This window comes from Idiotropiscis lumnitzeri, chromosome 10 (assembly GCF_059441095.1).
Source record: "Idiotropiscis lumnitzeri isolate Australia: NSW breed Sydney's pygmy pipehorse chromosome 10, RoL_Ilum_1.0, whole genome shotgun sequence".
Lineage (NCBI taxonomy): Eukaryota > Metazoa > Chordata > Actinopteri > Syngnathiformes > Syngnathidae > Idiotropiscis > Idiotropiscis lumnitzeri.
The window spans coordinates 21,969,743-21,988,636 of NC_142400.1; the positions used below are offsets into that span (position 1 = coordinate 21,969,743).

At 41.3% G+C, this 18,894-nt stretch overlaps 1 protein-coding gene across 7 annotated transcripts in view; it reads left to right on the forward strand.

Annotated features, from left to right (window-relative positions):
- LOC148329655 (CUB and sushi domain-containing protein 3-like) overlaps positions 1-18,894 on the forward strand; it is a 493,599-nt gene that overhangs the window by 370,389 nt on the left and 104,316 nt on the right. The gene's annotated exons all lie outside the window — the stretch shown is intronic.

Sequence of the window (18,894 nt, forward strand, 5' to 3'; positions counted from 1 at the left end):
TCATCCAGAACCCAAAATGCGTTCCGCGTGGGCTGAGGGAGAGTGCTGCCAGCTGGGAGATTGACTCTGGAAAGTTGTTTTGAGTAACAGTATTGACTTAAGATTTGCTGCCGTCGGGGTCACTGCCATCATCTGGCAAGAGCCATCTCAGCATTCACTTGCCCAACGAAGTCGTTTCAACACCTTGAAGAAGAGTTGGTCTCCCACACGGACATAATTTCTCTGTGGATCAGAACACACTGACCAGTAATTGTGTCTTTGCATCTTTTTCGGTCAAACATGTTTTTCATGTGGACTGGGACCGATGTGCCAGTCGCTGGAGGTTCTGATGAACCTGAGAGTCTATGTGTGAGGCCATATAGGATTTCAAAAGGGGATAGTGTCCTTCCTTCGGCTGGCACTATATGTCTTTTTTTTTTTCTCATTGTCTTAATATTGTCTGGCCTTCACAGTTCCATTAGTGTGTTCCACAAGTCCTGCAGACTGTATGCACAATGACGCTTTGAGTCAATTTCGCAACAACTGTCCCACTTGTTACAACCTCATTCACAAAATGCATCATTTTCACTTTAAATCACTCTTGAAATTCCAAATGTCAGGATAATTCGATTACACAATACTTTTTCCTGACAGGGTCGCTGTCCGGCCGAGGCCGGAAGCGGAGGGTGAACTCTAAAAACGCTGACCACGAGAAGAAGTTTCGACCAGATGTTTATTGGGACCGACAGAGAACAATCAATCCACATCAATACTATGATGTGAACTAGGCAGGGGTATAAATCTAGGCAGATATCTATACTTACAACTGTCGCGGACGGCGGGAACAAAAAGCGCTGGAAGACGATGTCACACCAGAAAAGAAAAACGATAGTTAACTTAAAGCGCTTGCACAGCAAGAAAAAACTACAAAACGAGAAATGGCTTACCACAGAAGGAGAAGGGAAGTCCAAATAACGAGAACAAGAACGAAAAGCGAGCCGAAAGATAGCTGAAGAAATAATCACAAATAACGCAACAATCAAGACACGGAATAACATGGGCAAATCAAGAGCATGAAGCATGAGCATCGCAGGATATATAATAATCCGACGCCGAGAGATCCTCGGCGGCGGCTTAAGTAGTCAGTGGATAATTAACGTGATGGGCATCAGCTGCGTGGCTTGTGGCGCGTCTCTCCCTGCCTGGTGACGTGCAACGGGACGCGCGAGGAGGGAACGCCCAGTTGCTGAAACGAAAACAGACGGATCATGACATTTCCGACTGTTTTAGCATCATCATATGTTGTTGGAAACAACGTAATCCATTTTGAAAACATATTAATTACAACCAAACAGTATTGCATCTCAAACAAATAACATTTTGCCTAAAAAAAATTTTTTTGTTGAAAAATCTCTAGGTGGGAACAATTTCATATCACACTCCCCTTCTCTTGACACACGGCTATGCTCGTGTGTCACTCTTGTTACTTTTCCAGTCAATGAATTAGGCAGCCAGGACTTGCCATCTGCCAATTTGCTGATCCTGTCCTCAGCAATGTTTACACCTTTGTTCCCCCAATGTGTGCGTTCAATTAGTGGTGCATTTTTTCCTGGCGTGAGATCAAATTGTCAAGTTGATTTGCTGCGTGTGTATGTGTGTGTGTTCATTTCCCTCTTATTAGTGCTGTGCCGACCTTGAGGTCATGACTTGGGCTCCAGCCTTGCTGCATTGTCAGCAAGGCAGTATTCAATTGTAATTGTGTCATTTTCTGAGAAAAGAATTCAGCATTTACAAATAATTATTTAGACGTGCTTTATGCACAACTTTTCTTTTCCTGTTGTGGTTTTAAAGCCCTTGTTTGCCCAATGTCGACAGAACACATGAACATTTATCTTGACTCTCAGTCCACATTGTAACTATACAACTCTCTCTTACAAGTTATCTGTTGGTATCACACTGCTAATACTCCCATTGCATAAAAGTCAGTGTGATTTCAGCCTGTGACCTTGGTTCTCAAACACTTTTACTTCTTATCAGTCTGGAATGTGCACCTGGTCTGTCTTACAAGTCTGAGTTCCTCCAGTTGGGAGGAAAAAAGTGTCCATAAGGTCAAGTCGCGGTTTGGTGATAATTTGGACGGCTCCACAGTCGTGTGGCGCCTTCTAGATGGTGCGGGGAAAAAACAATGACGTTGGCTGCGCGCACCATACCTTGTCAGTGTAATGTGTCCCTGTGACAATTAGGTCGCCGTGCAATGTGAATGTGGTGGAAAAAAGAATGTCATTTTTTGATTCCTTAAAGCAGGAGTGAAGGCTGCTTGATCACACTCTAGCCACGGAATACAATTGTTGTGACTAATATGCAAATGAATTCACTTTGCCCTGGTTCCTGCAGTAACCCAGGCTAAAGAAGTCATTTTTTGCAGTCACTGTTTGCTCAAATGGCTCATAATAATTTGGTAGTGCGTTAAGATGCTTTGTCGATACAATCTCCCTTTGGCCTTGTAGTGTATCTTCACAAGGTACAACATACACAATCCATTTTATGGCCATGACAATATTGTTGCTCTTAAGATTACCAAGGCTTGTTGGACCTCCCTAACACATAAATTACAACCCTGAGAGGCACTGGGCCTCAACTTTATCTACGAAGGGTCAGGGATTTAATGGGGGTCATCGAGACGTCCCAAGGAAGGTGTTTACAGAAAAGTGGTCTGGCAATGTTTTTTTTTTTTCCTTTTGCTTATCACTGACAATGCCCCCTTTTAAAGTTTTGACGTTTGTTTAAATTCGCCCTTGCTTATTGATTCTGATATGTCCAATTGTGTCAGTGTATCACGGCCTAATAAGTAAAACGCACGTTGATGTAGACCCCTTCTACACTTACTTTTTATGTTTGTTTTTTTTTTGTCACGTGATCCTCCGTTGCTATCACTACTCGTCCTGAAAAGTTAATGTTTATAACAAGACTTTCTGCTTCCTCCTTTTTTCTTCCTTCTCCTTCTGCTCAACACGTTCATGCTTTTTGTGCATAATTTAGAATTTTCTCTTCCATTTGACAAGTTGGCCAATTTAAATTAGGTTGTTTTATTTGAAAAGCCTGTAATTCTCCTTTTCCTTTTCAACTAATCACAAATTTCATGTTAATTCTATTTTATTTCCTATTTTTCTAATTTTGTGATTCATTTCACTTCAACCAGTTCTACCTCAAAGTGGACAAGTACACCTCAATGTTATTTGTAGTTTCTAATTTCTTCTCTGCTTTAATGAAAATTATAGCCCTTCGAGCTAAATTTTTCCCTGTGTCATTTCTATCTCTGCATTTTATTCCATTTCTGGTCTACCTTAATACAAATCATCATCAACTGAAATATGAAATATAAAATATTAATTTCTTCAATTCACCAAAAAGCAGAATCTAATTCCTATCCTCCTCTCATTCAAATGACACCTTCTTTAATCACTAAACTCTCTCTCTGACCTCCTTCTCCTCACTTGGGACCTCTTCACAGAGCTGTTTCTTCAACACACTCATGGTTTACGACCACACCTCCTCTTTGCCTCCTGTCAAACCTTTCCTCTGACCTTTCTCTTTTCCTAATTTCCAAATTCACTGTAGCCTTGCCAAAACCACTCAAAACTATCAATGTGTCGAATCAAAAATTACAAAATCAGGAATCACCTATGCTCTTGCAAAGGTTTGTCATGCTCACTTTCAAAAGCTTCATTCAATTGTTAAGTTTTCATAAAACACCTACTTCTCCCTTACTGAAGGAGACGCAAGTATACAATTAAGTAAGAACCATCATCAGAATTATATACCTTATCTGTTGGATCATGTAAGTATAAATTGTGTCATCACTAATCTTTTTCTGTAAATTAATCACCTCCCCACAACTTGGGCTCTCATTGTTCTGTAAAAGTAAAACTAAGTTCAATTCATGCAACCAACTCAGTGTCATTCTGGGTACTTCAACCACACCGGTTCTAATTCTGTTACTCTATACAGTTTTACACTTGCAAATCTGACTATGACACCTTTCTCACTTGCCCTATCATTTGGAATTGATTTATTATAAGCAATCCTACATGCACCAGTGTCACATAAAAAAGGTAATTGGTGACCCATTTACCAATACAGTTATTTCAGCTCAGTTATTTCATCAAAGGCCAATATCTCTTGTAAATTTAGGAGGACCTCTTCATCTAGAAACTCTCATGGCAATCTCTTGCTATATGGCTTTCTTTACCACAACGCCAACAGCCTGATGTATTTCGCCTGTTTGGTCCTCTTCTTCCTCCTCTCTGTCGTCTGTGCCTGTCGTAAAAGTCATTTTATTTTATTTTCAAATTGGAATAATAATAATCTTTTCCCCTTTATTGATCTCTTTTTGTAAATTTCTGAATTATTTTCCTCAATAAGATCTCATCACTCCTAAGTAGCCTTTCGTTGGTTACTAATCATTGATTCCATTTTATCTTTACTTCATCAATCCTTTTACCACAATTCCAACCACTTTTATCACTCTCCCTGACATTTAGACACACAGACATATACACGGGTCCACAAAACGACACACACACAGTTCTCAACACTGAACAACTACAAACAAGAAGAACATTTTAGTAATAACAGCAACACAATCTATCCTTATCTTTGGCCAATTATAAGTCCTTCAATTCAACTAATATCTCTCATAATTATGTATGTGCAGCCCTGTAGGGCCAGTGCAGCCTCTGCCACAAATGCACACTGCCACTTATGCACGCAGCACATTGAGGTGAGCGCATTTTAGATTTTGAGGTTTTCTTTGTCTTATCGATGCAGTTCCGTCTGGTCTAGTCTTCATTCTATATGGCGTTACCTGCTAATGTGGAGGTGGGGGTAACTCAGGATACAGGGGGGCAGTTGCACCCTCCTTTCTTTACCTTCTTCAACCACTTTCTCCGTCATTCTCAATACTGGTCCTGTTTCATCATCCTCCTTTCTATGGAACATTCATTGTTCCTTTCTCTTTTCTACACATTCTCCATCTTTCTTTTCACATTCCTTTCCTTTTCTTATTGAACTTCCAATCTCTACACTGCAGCGTATCCCTGGGTTTTATTTTACTACCTAATATCCCCATTTTAGAAAATTTGGACCAGTTTGTCAACACCTAGGGTGTTCTAAAAACTGGTTTCTCATCAGTAGGACAGCAAGTCAAATTTCCTGTCAGTTTGCTGTTTTCACCCTACTGTATTACATGGGATAAAATACCAAATTGTATTTGTAATCCCCAATCACACCATTCACTCACTTTGCATACGGTTTTTCGCAAACATTCACAAGCAAAATGTACATTGCACGTCCACTGATATTGTGTTTTATCCTTTCTTATCCCTTTCTTATCTTCAGCTTCCTTTTTTTTCTGCCAATTCTTTTCTCACTGCTTTGAAACAGGTTTCCTTCCTTCAGGCGTGGCTTAGTCATATTTCTTCACTCTCCAGAAATTGGCCACAATCCGAGTCAATACCCGTTCATAAATTTCACATCTGAATCTGCTTCCAACTCTTTGGCCACGTTTTGACCCATTTTCCATTGTTGTCTGAAGTCCGCTATCTTTACTCACGCATACATAATCCCCCACACTATCACCGCTGCTCATCACACATAGCTGCGCAGCCCCTCATTCACACGCACACACTTCTCAGTCAAATGAGCAGTCTGCTTACCAAAGAAATTCAAATAAAAATAATAAAAACCACCGCAAATAATGCCTTATTATTTTATTATTCCCTAAATTTAATGTGAAATTGTGAGTAGACTCAGAAACCCTGTTTCTCTTCTCTAGGCTGCCGACCACTTCTCCATTGTCGACACCGAGGAACATTTAATTTGCTCAGAAACCCTGTTTCTCTTCTCTGGGCTGTCTTATTTCTTTTTTCTTCTCTTCAATTTGCTCCGTAGGGGAAATCTCCCCAGAAACTCAGTTTCTCAACGAGTTATGGCCTAATTCGCAACCAATTTTTTTTTCTTTTTCGACACAGAGGAACACTACTCAATTTGTTCACCGTGCTATCCGTAGGGGAGACCCAGTCTCTCAATGAGTTATGGCCTAATTCGCTACTGATTCTTTTTATATAACTCCTTGGACTAGCACGATGCAGTTTATTTTAACCGTACTGTCTAAACGGTTGAGGCCCGGCCTCAGCGCGCGGTGTCTCACTCACCTCTTTCACCCCCCTTCCAATTGTTTTAACATTTTAAAATGGTGGTACAAAATAATTTGAAAAACAATACCTGGTTTCCTCTGGATCAGCCTTGTCCGATAGGGAACCGACATCGGGCGGACGGCCGAAGCGGAGTTTGGAGACCTTGCTTCCTCAATGGAGAAGCGCTGGCGCCAGTTTGCGGTGTCCGATGTCTCGCGACGGTCGCCATCCGGATGTGGCTCCCGGATGATCGGCACCAAATAATTGTCAGGTTTAATATGCCCTGACGCCTTTTTTAGACTGAAAATAACTTACTTACTAAAGGTTACTGAAAACCAAAGGCAAACCAAAATTTTGTTTTTCACCATTCGCGAATGGGGAGAGAGAGAGCCAGGAGGAAAACAAGCGTCTTGCTTAGTTCAATCCCTCGCACCCTCTCTGACTCTCAGCCCCCCCCCGCTGGGTCTTTTTATTGAAGCCAACTCATACCTTAGCAGACAATGGGGGTCTGTCTCCAGGGAGACAGGAAAGCAGGCATAAATCACGTGTGAAGGTCAGTCAGGAATTCAACTGAAGCAAGGAAATCGAAACTCAGAGAAAAGCGTACGTGTGTGCGTGTGTTCGAGCTGTGCGCGTGTGTGCTAAAGCAACAACGTAAATGTCTGTGCGTGTGTGCGTTAAAGCAACAACGTAAGTGTCAGTGTGTGTGTGTTAAACGTTAATGAGTATATAAAAACATGATTATAAACATACAAACTGATTACATATCCTCAGCCCATCTTACAGCTGTTTCGTCACCTCCCGAGATCAGACCGACCACTGTCGTATCGTCAGCACACTTGACGAGGGTGTTGTTACCGTGGGCCGGGCTGCAGTCGTAGGTGTAGAGGGAGTATAGGAGAGGGCTCAGCACGCATCCTTGAGGGGAACCGGTGCTCAGCGTACGGGTGGAGGACGTGTAGGGGCCGAGCGACACAGTCTGGGGTCTGTTGGTCAGAAAGTCCTTAATCCAGATGCGTGTGAGGGCAGGGAGGCCGAGAATGTCCAGTTTGGCGACGAGGATGTCCGGGATGATTGTGTTGAATGCCGAGCTGTAGTCCACAAAGAGCATCCTGGCATAGCTCTGCTGTTGTTCCAGGTGGCCCAGCACAATATGCAGAGCAGTGTCGATGGCATCCTCAGTGGATCTGTTAGCCCGGTATGCAAACTGGTAGGGGTCCAGAGTGGGAGGAAGGCAGTCCCTGATGTGCTGGAGAACCAGTCTCTCGAAGCACTTCATGATGACCTGGCGTGAGAGCAACAGGACGGTAGTCATTCAGGAGGACTGCGGGTGATTTTTTGAGGACAGGAATAATGGTGGAAGTTTTCAAGCAAGAGGGGATGACTGCTTGAGCCAGGGAGTGGTTGAAGATCCTGCAGAAAACATGCGACAGTTGGTGGGGACATGCTCTGAGGACCTTGCCTGGTATTCCGTCGGGTCCAGTAGCTTTCCTGGGGTTAATAGCCAGGAGCGCGCGCCTTCATCGTGTTCCTCTACGGTGAGTGGGGGGGAGTTGAGGCATGAAGCGTTTAAGCTCCTCTGCCAGCGATGCACTTGGGTCTACAGATGTCATGCTGCTGCCTCGGTAGTTGGTGATGCTCCGTAGACCCTGCCACACCTCCTGTGGTCTGTTGCTGGCAAGGTGGGACTCCAGCCTCCTCTTGTAGTCCGCCTTAGCTAGCTTAATGCCATGGGGTAGTCCACTCGAAATCATCTGGGATAGACTGCAACTCTCTGTGACCTTGAATGGGAAAATTGACATAGAAAATGTATAGCAGACGGGATGCATCTTTGTTTCTTTGCCTGACTCGTCAGCACCACATTTAATGTCTCACAGGCCCACGGTCCACATGGTTATAGGATTTATTAGTATAAATACATATTTACTTATTTAGACAATTATCAAACATAACATTCCCCGGTAAAAGTCTCCAAATAGAGAGGGCATATCCTTTTTTTTGCTGACGAGAAAAAGGTGGGTATTGTATTGATCATAAAACGATAACTTTATTTCCCAATCTTTACATCAGGATCTGATACCCACCTTAGATGATTCCACATGTTGACACCAAAGTTCACGAAAACAAATTACATTTTTTTTCCGATTTGAAATAGATTTATTTTTGTTTGACTAAATAATAGTGATGTAATGATTCACTCATGCCCTGATTTGGGGGCGCTGGAGCCTATCCCAGGCCTCTTCGGGCAGCAGGCAGGGGACACCCAGAACTGGTTGCCAGCCAATCACAGGGCCCACATAGAAGAACAAGCATCCGTACTCACACTCATGCCAAGGGGCAATTTAGAGTGTCCAATCAACCCGCCGCGGATGTTTTTGGAATGTGGGAGGAAACCCACGCTGGCACAGGGAGAACATGCAAACTCCACACAGGAAGGCCGCAGCCAAAATCAAATCCATGACCTCCACATTGTGAGGCCATCGTGCTAACCAGTCGGGCCACCATGCCGCCAACTTGTAAACATATTTTACCTTTCTTGAGCACCAATCCATTTTTTTAATGTAGAAGGGGGTAAAATCATTTGAATAAAATTGAGGAAATGCAGAAAAGAAAACGAAAATCATCATTTAAATTGATTTTAATTTAGTTTTTATATAACCTAAATACAAAACGTTTTGTTTTGCTTCTCTAGTTTGCATATTATCATCTGCACATTCAAAATGTTGTATGTGCCTAAAAATGGGAGAGGGAGAGAGAGGGAAAGAGAGAGAGAGAGCGAGAACTATTTTTTAGCACTTTAAATTAGTATATTTAAACTACCTGGGCATATTATGTTTTATTGTTGGGTTTTGCCGTTAATGGCTTGTGGCAAATGCGTCATGTACTTTGGGTGGTGAAATTTCCGACTTGATAAACGCAACACGCTCCGTATTCGCAAGTTAGCACTTATGCTCTTGCTGTTTAGATGTCAGTCACGCATAAAAAAATTATGTTTTGGTTTTTCATACATGTGGCAAAGCGAAGTTTACAACATTTTAAGTAATTGTGCATATGCAGCTTGTTTACAGCACAGACACGAGAGAACGGCTTTGCTTAACATGGCGTTGTGAATCGATTTTTTTTTATATCAATGCATATTTTGAGCAGTTTATATCGGTATTATTTTTCGATGAATTTTTACATCCCTACGAAACAACTCAAGCTACAGAAGAACCAAGGTCAGTTGTTTGAAAATTGTACTTAACATTTTATATTCCACAAAAGTTGGTGACCTTGTTTTATCTTGCAGTTAACAAATACTCCTTATTCAAGTGTAACTCTAGGGGCTAGGGCTCATAGGACCGACTACTACCAAGTTTTGTTGAGTTTTTTTAATGATATGGTATATACAAAAGACGGTTGACTATGGAGTGGGAATAATTGCACAGCACACCAGAGATAATTTCCAAGAGATATATAAATAGAAAATATTTATAAGTTATATCACTTACAATGAGATATCAATAATCATACAATCTATAGAGCTGTAAATATTTTTCTTTTTTCCAAGAAAATTGAAAGAAATAATCACATATTCTTGAAAAAAAATTATATAAAAAAAAACGGCTTTGAAGGTTCATTTCAAAGTTCAGTTGGGGGTTTTCTTCCCTTTGTTGCATTTCATTTCATCAAATTGTTGCAGAAATCCATGGTGGGGTAAAAGAAATAAATACAAATTAAAAAAACATACCCAAAACAAGTACAAAAAAAATTGCAATTAGTCCCAAAAATATAATTCATTAAAATTAGGAAAATACAAAACAAACATTTTAAGCGGAAAATTCATGAATACATTGCAAGAGTAAAGTGCACTTAATTCCATTGTTAGCTCAAAGCTAAGTTAAGTTCAAGTAAGTCAAAGACAATGTTCTAAGAATATTATGCCCAACAATGTTTTTAAATTAGTAGGCTTAAAGACAACAGGAAAAAAGAAATTTAGATTTATAGGCATTATATTCAATAAGTTTGAAAAAGCCATGAAGGGTCAAACACCTAATTTAGCATATACTCAACGATTTGAACCATTTGGCTTTGTTATTAATTTAGCGGGAAGGAAATTAGATAAAGAAGGACTAAGTTGGCCGTGACAAAGTTTGCTGTGCTGCCCGGACTTCGAGATAATTTTAGTGTTAGCTGTGTGTGTAATAACCCCCCTGCACCAAAACAAGCAAAGTACAATACAATTGTGCAAATTCCATGAAACAAATGGTTGGCATTGACTCACTGATGAGTTGAATGATGTCCAGGATAGCGCGGTTGTCCAGAGTTATTGAAGACGAATCTGTGTCAGTACATGAATGAGCTACAAACAACAGTAATGTTGAGAGGACAAACGAGGTTTTAGCGACTCACTGGTGAGTCGTGATGTGTAGATAGGGCCTCAAGGAGTGTATTGACACATGACACTGTATTGATATCTCTGCTGTACGTCTAAAATCACTGCAGGTAAACAAAATGTAAAAGAAAACAAAAACAAAAAACTGGCATGTGTGAAGTAATATTTATTCAGATGCTAGTTTTTTACTTAAAATATGATTTCATCATTGTATAATTTACTTTAGTCCATTTGTTGAATGACTTATGTTGTTCATGATAATTTATGGATGGGATTTTGTCGATCAAAGTGTCAATCATGAAATGAAACATATTTCCAGACATGTGAAGATTTTCTAGTACGATCCATGAAGAAGCAAAGCAAAGACTTCAACAACACAGACAATGGCAATGACAAATATAAAGCAACAGCAAACAGTTGTCCATCCAACAAACCTACAACATGTTTGTCCTGCCTCTGCTAGGCAGATAATTTCCTCTTATTCAGACTTCCTGTTTATAGTCTGTTATTATCTCTAACTTTACTCATTTGGTTCTGTAAAGTATGCTGATGCCTTTAAGAGCAGCGTAGACAGTCACATGATTAAACATCCCGAAAGTAGTGCCGTCGTGCAAACGTTGCCTCGTGTCTTTACGCCAATTCTGTGGGTCATTCCAAACGACTTGCTACATCTTGAGCAGCCGTGGCATCGTCGGTATGTCTTCTTCGTTTCCTTTAAGTTTGGCAGTTTCATTATATCTTATTTTAGTAGTGAACCATGTATGCTATAAGACGTGAGTTGATCTACTTAAAGTGCGTGATCTGTGTCATACTGCCGAACAGTTAGGTTGCGTTCTTGCAGTTCATTTGTTGTTTAACAGCGCCCTTTAGTGGGCGTTTTGTGTCATGATTCTTGCCGTGTAAAATATAACGGTGTGTCAAGTTCAAGTATGTTTACTGTTTACAATAAATGTACACTAATTTTAAACGCAGTAATTTAGACTGTTAAAATCAGTTTATTTTCACATTTGGTAACAAATGCTGTAATTGTCTGGTAATTAAGTTATCCATTTGTTTCATATTGCTGATTACACAATGTATTTTTGTGGTTGTCAGTTTCACCCTTTCAATTGTCAATTAACCTGGAGTCGACTGGTCAAGCTGGTGTCCAGAGTCTTGATGAGCGGAAGGTGTTGAGCTTACTGCCTTCGTGTTCAGGGAACTTTAGGAAGGCAGGACAGTGAAACGACATCCTCATCGCTGAAGATAGTATCAGTTATACGTTGGACACAGAAAATGGACCACAAAGAAGAGTCATTAAAAAGTAAATCCCACGGCCCATGTTCATCGATAGCATCTACTGGGAGTGCCGCAATCTGGGGACGTGCCAAGGCTGAGGCAGCGAAAGCACGCCTTGCTTTCGCGGAAGAGGAAATTGTCCTTAAAATGGAAAAGGCGCAACTAGAGGCAAAAATTGAGAAGCTGTCGCTGGAGAAAGCAGCAGCTGCTGCTGTTGCCAAAGCAGAGACTCAGAAGCTGCTGTGGAAGAGAGTGAGCAAGCCAGCAGAAAGCTCCAATTTGGAGAAAGTCCCCTTAACCCTGTAGAACGGATCAAACAATATGTTGTGGAACAATCAAGACAACATTCAATCACATTACTACAAGAACATGTTCAGGATGAACCGGGTGAGCTAGACGCTAGTCCCTGTTCGCTTTAGATACGACTGGACAGCTATACAGAGATCCAACAATGGCACAACATCTACGCTCTCAGGACAAGAGCAATCAACGATGTGTGGACTCATTGCCACAAAACTCTATCCAAGCTCCAGGTCTCAAAACAGAGAACACTCCAGCCAGTGCGAGACTCCTCACCCATACATCACCAAGCAGAGTAGCAGCTCAGCAGTCCCAACGCACTTCAGGCAAGCATTAGACGCCCAATCGTGCACATAGCTATCACAACGTTTACCAAGCGGCCAGCAACAAAGTTCTTCCACATCCAATGGTGGCCAGCCATCTACCACAAAACGCCAATTTCGACCAATCAGGCATAAACGAGTTTGTCAGATTCTTCATCCACCCTTGTCAATTTCCATCGTCCCGGAAGTTCAAGTGCTTTTAAGTTTGCCCCAAACTAAAGCCAAGCCACGGTGATGAGAGCATTATGACAGGCGTAGAGTTGCAGGAGAGAGGTGATGGGCCCAGTGGGCTCTTAAAGAGACAAGTCCACAAATTCAAGTGCAAAAACGAGTTCGCTCCAATTACCATGATCAGCGGCTTAACTTGCTCTAAGTTCTACTTATTACAAAGGCTCGACTCGAAGCCCATATCGGATTTCACATTTCAAATGACCATTTTAACACAGAATCCAAATTTATTTGAATAGTTTATTAATTGTTGGGATATCAAGAACAATTCAGTATCAATATCAGATTGATACATTAGTTTCTCTCTTGTATGCACCAATGGGGCGACAGCCAGGTTGCCACACTCACTGGTTTCTGTGTCAGTGCCGAGCAGGCACCGTTTGCCCTGGATATGTAACAATGGGTACACTCATTTCTGCATGAGCCTTCATTTTGTAATTATAATTTCTGGGGTGGTATACGACAATAGGAGGAGTCAAAACAAACAAGTATGCCACCACATTTCAACATCATCTCACTCAAACAGCAATACACATAGACCTTTCTATTTTATTTTATTTTATTTATAGAATTTTCTATAAAGTCATAATGTTCCTCACTGTGTCTGACCAGATTGTTGTTTTCTACGTCAAACTTATGTTGCTTACAATTACGATCAATAAGCAGCTCTGCTAAAGAGCCTAACTCTTGTCAACGTAGTTAAACCAGCCTGCTTCTGCAGGACTCTCAAGGGGAAGCAACGTGGTGATAAATTACAGGGTTTTACAAAGGGAAATAAATGGAAATTGAGAAGAAAGAGCTGATCTTTGGTGTACAAAAGCTATTATCTATGCATTAAAATGTCAGCACAGAATTATGTACAGCAGTCTTTGGGCCTGGCCCTCATGAATTTAAAAGCATTATTAAGTGGTAAATCCACCTCTGTTCAAGTTAGTCATTTTGCATGTGCGCTTGATGTACTTGCGTCATGTCTCAGCTCGCTATTAAAACAGTCAACGCTAGTAAAACAGACGCTTCATTTTTGTGCCAAGGCAAGTGTAGTCTCGCATGTTTGCACGTTCTGGCGCACTGAGCTGGCATTCCACAGACACACCTGACAATGTGCTTATTGAAAGTAGACTGCGCTTGTTTTAAAAATGGGCACATCTTCACTTTCGGCCCAGGTGATAAGTGTAGTTAAGCATGCTTGTGAATTTGGTAGTACGATGCCTCAATGGCCAGTCTAGCAGCAGCCGCTGCCGAGGCCCCAGCACCTCTCGCAATTAATTACGAAACCCAGTAGAATAACAGTTGATACAGCCACACTAATAGATAATATATTTATAAATAAAATTGACTAGAAAATACAAGATGGACTTCTAATCAATGACATAAGTGACCATCTTCCTGTCTTTGCAGTTCTTCAAAATTATTTAGATAAAAAAACTAAGGTAACAACTCAAATATCACAAATAAGACCAAAAACACCGCGTTCCATTGCTGCTTTTAAGTTTGACATAGAAAATCAAAACTGGTCTGAGGTTTATTCAAAAAAAGATCCAAATCTTGCATATGATGCATTTCAGTCTATAATAATCTCCTTATACAATATATATTTTCCAATAATTTAAATAACTAGGAAGTATAAAGGCTTAGATCAGCCTTGGATGACAAAGGGTATAGAGAACGCATGTAAAAAGAAAAACATTTTATATAGAACATTCACCAAACTGAGAACAAAAGATGCCGAAAGAAAGTATAAAACTTAGGAAAACAAATTAGTAAATAGTATAAGTCCAAGTAAGAGAGATCATTATCATACATTGTTAGACCAAAATAAAAACAACACACAAGAAATATGGAAAATATTAAATCACACAATTAAACATTGTTCCCAAAAAATATCCAGAATACTTTATAAAAGATACAAATATAGTTATTGAAAAACATTTTGAAATGTAATAAATTTAATGAACGAATTTAATAAATATTTTGTCAATATCGGCAGCCACCTAGCAAAGGGAATTCCTAAACCAAAGAATACCTTTGAAATAGATAACTATATTAAAAACAACTTATCCACTATGTTTCTTAGGCCTGTAAATGATAGTGAGGTATTAAATATTGTAAAATCATTAAAAAATAAAAAGTCTGCTGATTTTTATATTGATATGCCATTAGTAGAAACTATTATTGAACATGTAGTGCAACTCTTTACTTATATATGTAATCTGTCATTCAAATCTGGTATCTTTCCAACCAAAATGAAAATAGCAAAAGTCATCCCAATTTATAAAAATGGAGACAGGCACCTATTCACCAATTATTGACCTATTATTGATCTATTGTATTAATTTAAATTAAGTAAAAATGCATTGAGAACAGGGGGTAGGACTAGATAAGTTCTCTACTTCTTCCTACTCCATATTGAACATGTAGACTGTGCTTCTGACATTTCTTTTTTTTCCTCTTTACTTTGGAATCTTTTATTTATGACTATATTAATTTCTGTTCTGTTTGTATGTTCAATAAAAATCATCAAATCAAATTAAATTAGTGACACAAAGTAGACTACCTAAAAGCTGGCCGAAATGATGGCGCAGGTGGTGTATATGATCAAGGCAGAGGCAGGCAAATTCCACGCTCCGACAATAGCTTGGGACAATCCCCCTAAATCACTGTAGAAATATCAGTTTACCTCAATAAATGCTCTTTATGCACAACAATTTCATGCACCACCCTTGAATGTCTATTTCTGCTTTCACAAAGTCAAGTCTTGTGTGTGCTTTGACTGTCATTGGCTGGGAGTCGACTATGTTCCATCCCACAGCACTCGTACAAGGGCCAACCAGTGTACTTGTGCAAAGTTTAGGGAAATGTCAAAAGAAAGAAAACCCCCCCATTGGCACAGTTAGACTGCACTTAACGCCAGATTTTCCCTGGGCACGTAAATAAAACCCCTAATGTTCAACCAACTTAGTATTTAAATGCAGTTTCACACTAAATGCCTTTGCGCTTTTTATGTTTGAGCTGCATGCAGGATAGAAAAATATTCAGCATCCTTCTCCGCACATACTTACCATACTGAAAGCCTGCAAAGGATTCAGTCAGCTGCATTTGAATTTAGTTGATCACAAAATGCACATCATGATTTCATTTGACAGCCTTGTTTCCAAACAGAACATACGGTAGCGGAGACTGTGCGTGTCTGCAGGAATAGCAACTTTGAATACAACCACTGCATACTGATTACTTCAGAGGCATTGATAATTCATCAAAGAAGGCAAGAGTCTAAGGGAGAGAATGTAAGGAGCACTACTGGAAATAAGTTTTGCTGGGTATTCACTCTTTCTTCTCATTCAGTCACCCACATACGCACTGACACAACACAGTGGTGCATTAAATATGCTAAGCATGATTTTGCCTTTTGACATTTCCCTTTTATATCAGCTGTATCCTTACAGTAACTGCACATGAAAGTGATTCCCCTTTATTTTTAAATTCTAAGATTGTTTTATGAGTGAAAATTTACAAGATTTTACACCAACTCAGCAGATAAACATTGAAATTAACATATGGAAAATGGTCTCAATGGCATGTTTCTTGGATTTCATTAACCGCTTTCTTTAACCATTTATAAAGATAAGGATTAAGATAAAGATGTCATTTAATAGTCCCACAATGGGGAAATTTGCAGTGTTACAGCAGGAAAGATATAGATCACACAGAGGCGGTGGCGTAATGTAGCCGTTAATGTATAACATTAGCAGCAGACATTCATAAAAAGCATGCAAATATACTCCGTATAAACGTATAGACACAAATCCCCATGTATATACACACTGACATCCCTCAACATACATAAATGTAAGGAAACACTCCTAATGTATGTCCATGGTACAGAGGGGAAATAAATAAAAATGCTGCAATGGTAAAAAAAACATATTGAATGATAGAAAATCCTGCAATGATAACAATACTGCAATGATAAAAGTACTGTAATGGTAAGAATACTGAAATGAGGGAAAAAATACTGCAAAGATAGAAAATACTGCAATGATAAAAGTACTGCAATGGTAAAAGTACTGTAATGATAAAAGTACTGGAATGATAAGAATACTGTAATGGTGAACAAAATACAGCATTGGTCAATATTTAAGTACAGCATTGGATAAAGCACAGTAGTAGTGTGTATTGCATCCTAGGACTGCACAATTGCATTAATGCCCATCCGTTTGTGGGCATGACCTAATGTTCTTGTTAAAAAGTCTGACAGCAGACGGCATGAAGAAGCGGAAGAATCTCTCTTTCGTACAGTCACTGAAGGAGCTGTGTAGTGTTCTAAGAGTGTCATTGAGTGGGTGAGCTGGGTTGTCCAGCATTGATTACAGTTTCGCCATCATCCTCCTTCCCCCCACTGAGTCCACAGAGTCCAGGGAGCAGCCCAGGACAGAGATGGCCCTACTCACTAGTTTGTCCAGTCTCTTTTTGTCCCGGCCCCAGATGCCTCCTGCCCAGGAGACCACTCCATAGAGAATGACCGGTGAAACCATCAAGTCAGAGAGGTTCCTGAGGAGTGACCCCTGAACACCAAAGGACCTCAGCCTCCTGAGTAGGAAGAGTCTGCTCTGACCCTTCCTATAGAGAGCGTCTGTGTTGTCGCTCCAGTCCAGTTTATTGTTCAAATGAACACCCAGGTACTTGTAAGTTGAAACCCTCTTAACGTCTGTTCCCTGGATATTCACTGGTGCAGGCGGAGAGTGCTGACGCTTGCAGAAATCCTCCACCAGCTCTTTGGAGTTCCCAGCGTTGATTTGGAGGCGGTTCTGCTGACACCAGTCCACAAAACCCTGCGTAACCCCTCTGTACTCCCGATCGTCTCCGTCAGTGATGAGACCGACAATCGCAGAGTCGTCAGAGAACTTCTTTAGGTGACAGGTGGAGGAATTGTATTTGTTGTCCGAGGTATAGAGGGTGAACAGGAAGGGAGCCAGAACAGTTCCCTGCGGCGTTCCAGTGCTGCAGAGGAGCAAGTCAGACGCACAGTCCTGTGTTCTCACGTACTGTGGCCGGTTTGTGAGGTAGTCGTTGATCCATGTGATGAGGTGGTGGGCCACTCCCGCCTCCTCCAGCTTGTCTCCCAACAGGGTGGGCTGGATGGTGTTGAAAGCACTGGAGAAATCAAAGAACATGATCCTCACAGTGCTCCCCGCCTTCTCCAAGTGGGAGAGTGAAGTGTGGAGCAGGTAGATGATGGCATCATCCACATTGATGCCAGGCTGGTATGCGAACTGGAGTGGGTCCATCGAAGATCTCACCAGGGGGCGCAGATGGACGAGGACCAGTCTCTCCAGGGTCTTCATCAGATGAGACGGCATCGCTACTGGTCTGAAGTTGTTGAGCTCTTTCGGCTGGGGTGGGGGGTCTTTGGAACCAGAACCACGCAGGATGTTTTCCACAGCTGGGGGACTCTGCCCAGCTTCAGGCTCAGGTTGAACATGTGCTGGACGATTCCACACAGCTGGTCTATGCAGGATTTGAGGAGCTGGGAGCTAATCCCATCGGGACCCGCTGCCTTCCTTGCCTTCATCTTCCTCAGCTGGTTCTTCACCTGAGATGTTGTGAGGAACAAGGCTGAGCAGGAGAAAGTGGTGGTTGTCTGATGTGGCTGGGAACTGAAGCCTGTGGAGAGTGAGAGAGGAGAGAAGAGAGGGGGAGAGAGGGTCTCGTATGCGGAGGCAGGAGGGGTTGGTGGGGGCTGTAGGAGGGGGGACTGAGTGGGGGCCGGCATCTGATCAAACATATTGAAAAATAGGTTTAACTCATTTGCCCACTGAAACCCACCCCCCCTTCTGGGTCTTACCTGGTTGTCCGTGGCCTGAGATGGTCTTCAGGCCCCTCCAGACATCCCTGGCATTGTTCCGCTGTAGCTGTTCCTCCATCCGCATCCTGTTGGACTTTTTCCCCTCTCTGATCCTCCTTCTCAGCTGACGTTGCACTCTCTTCAGCTCCTCCTTGTCGCCTGACACAAAAGCTCTCTTTTTCTCCTTCAGGAGAGCTTTAAGGTCCGGTGTGATCCAGAGTTTGTTGTTGGAGAACCATCTTACTGTCCTGGTGGGAATGGTATTCTCCATGCAGAAATTAATATGGTCTGTAATTGTGTCTGTTAGACTCCTAATGTCCTCCCCGTGGGCTTCACTGAATACCTCCCACACAGTTGTGTTGAAACAGTCCTTTA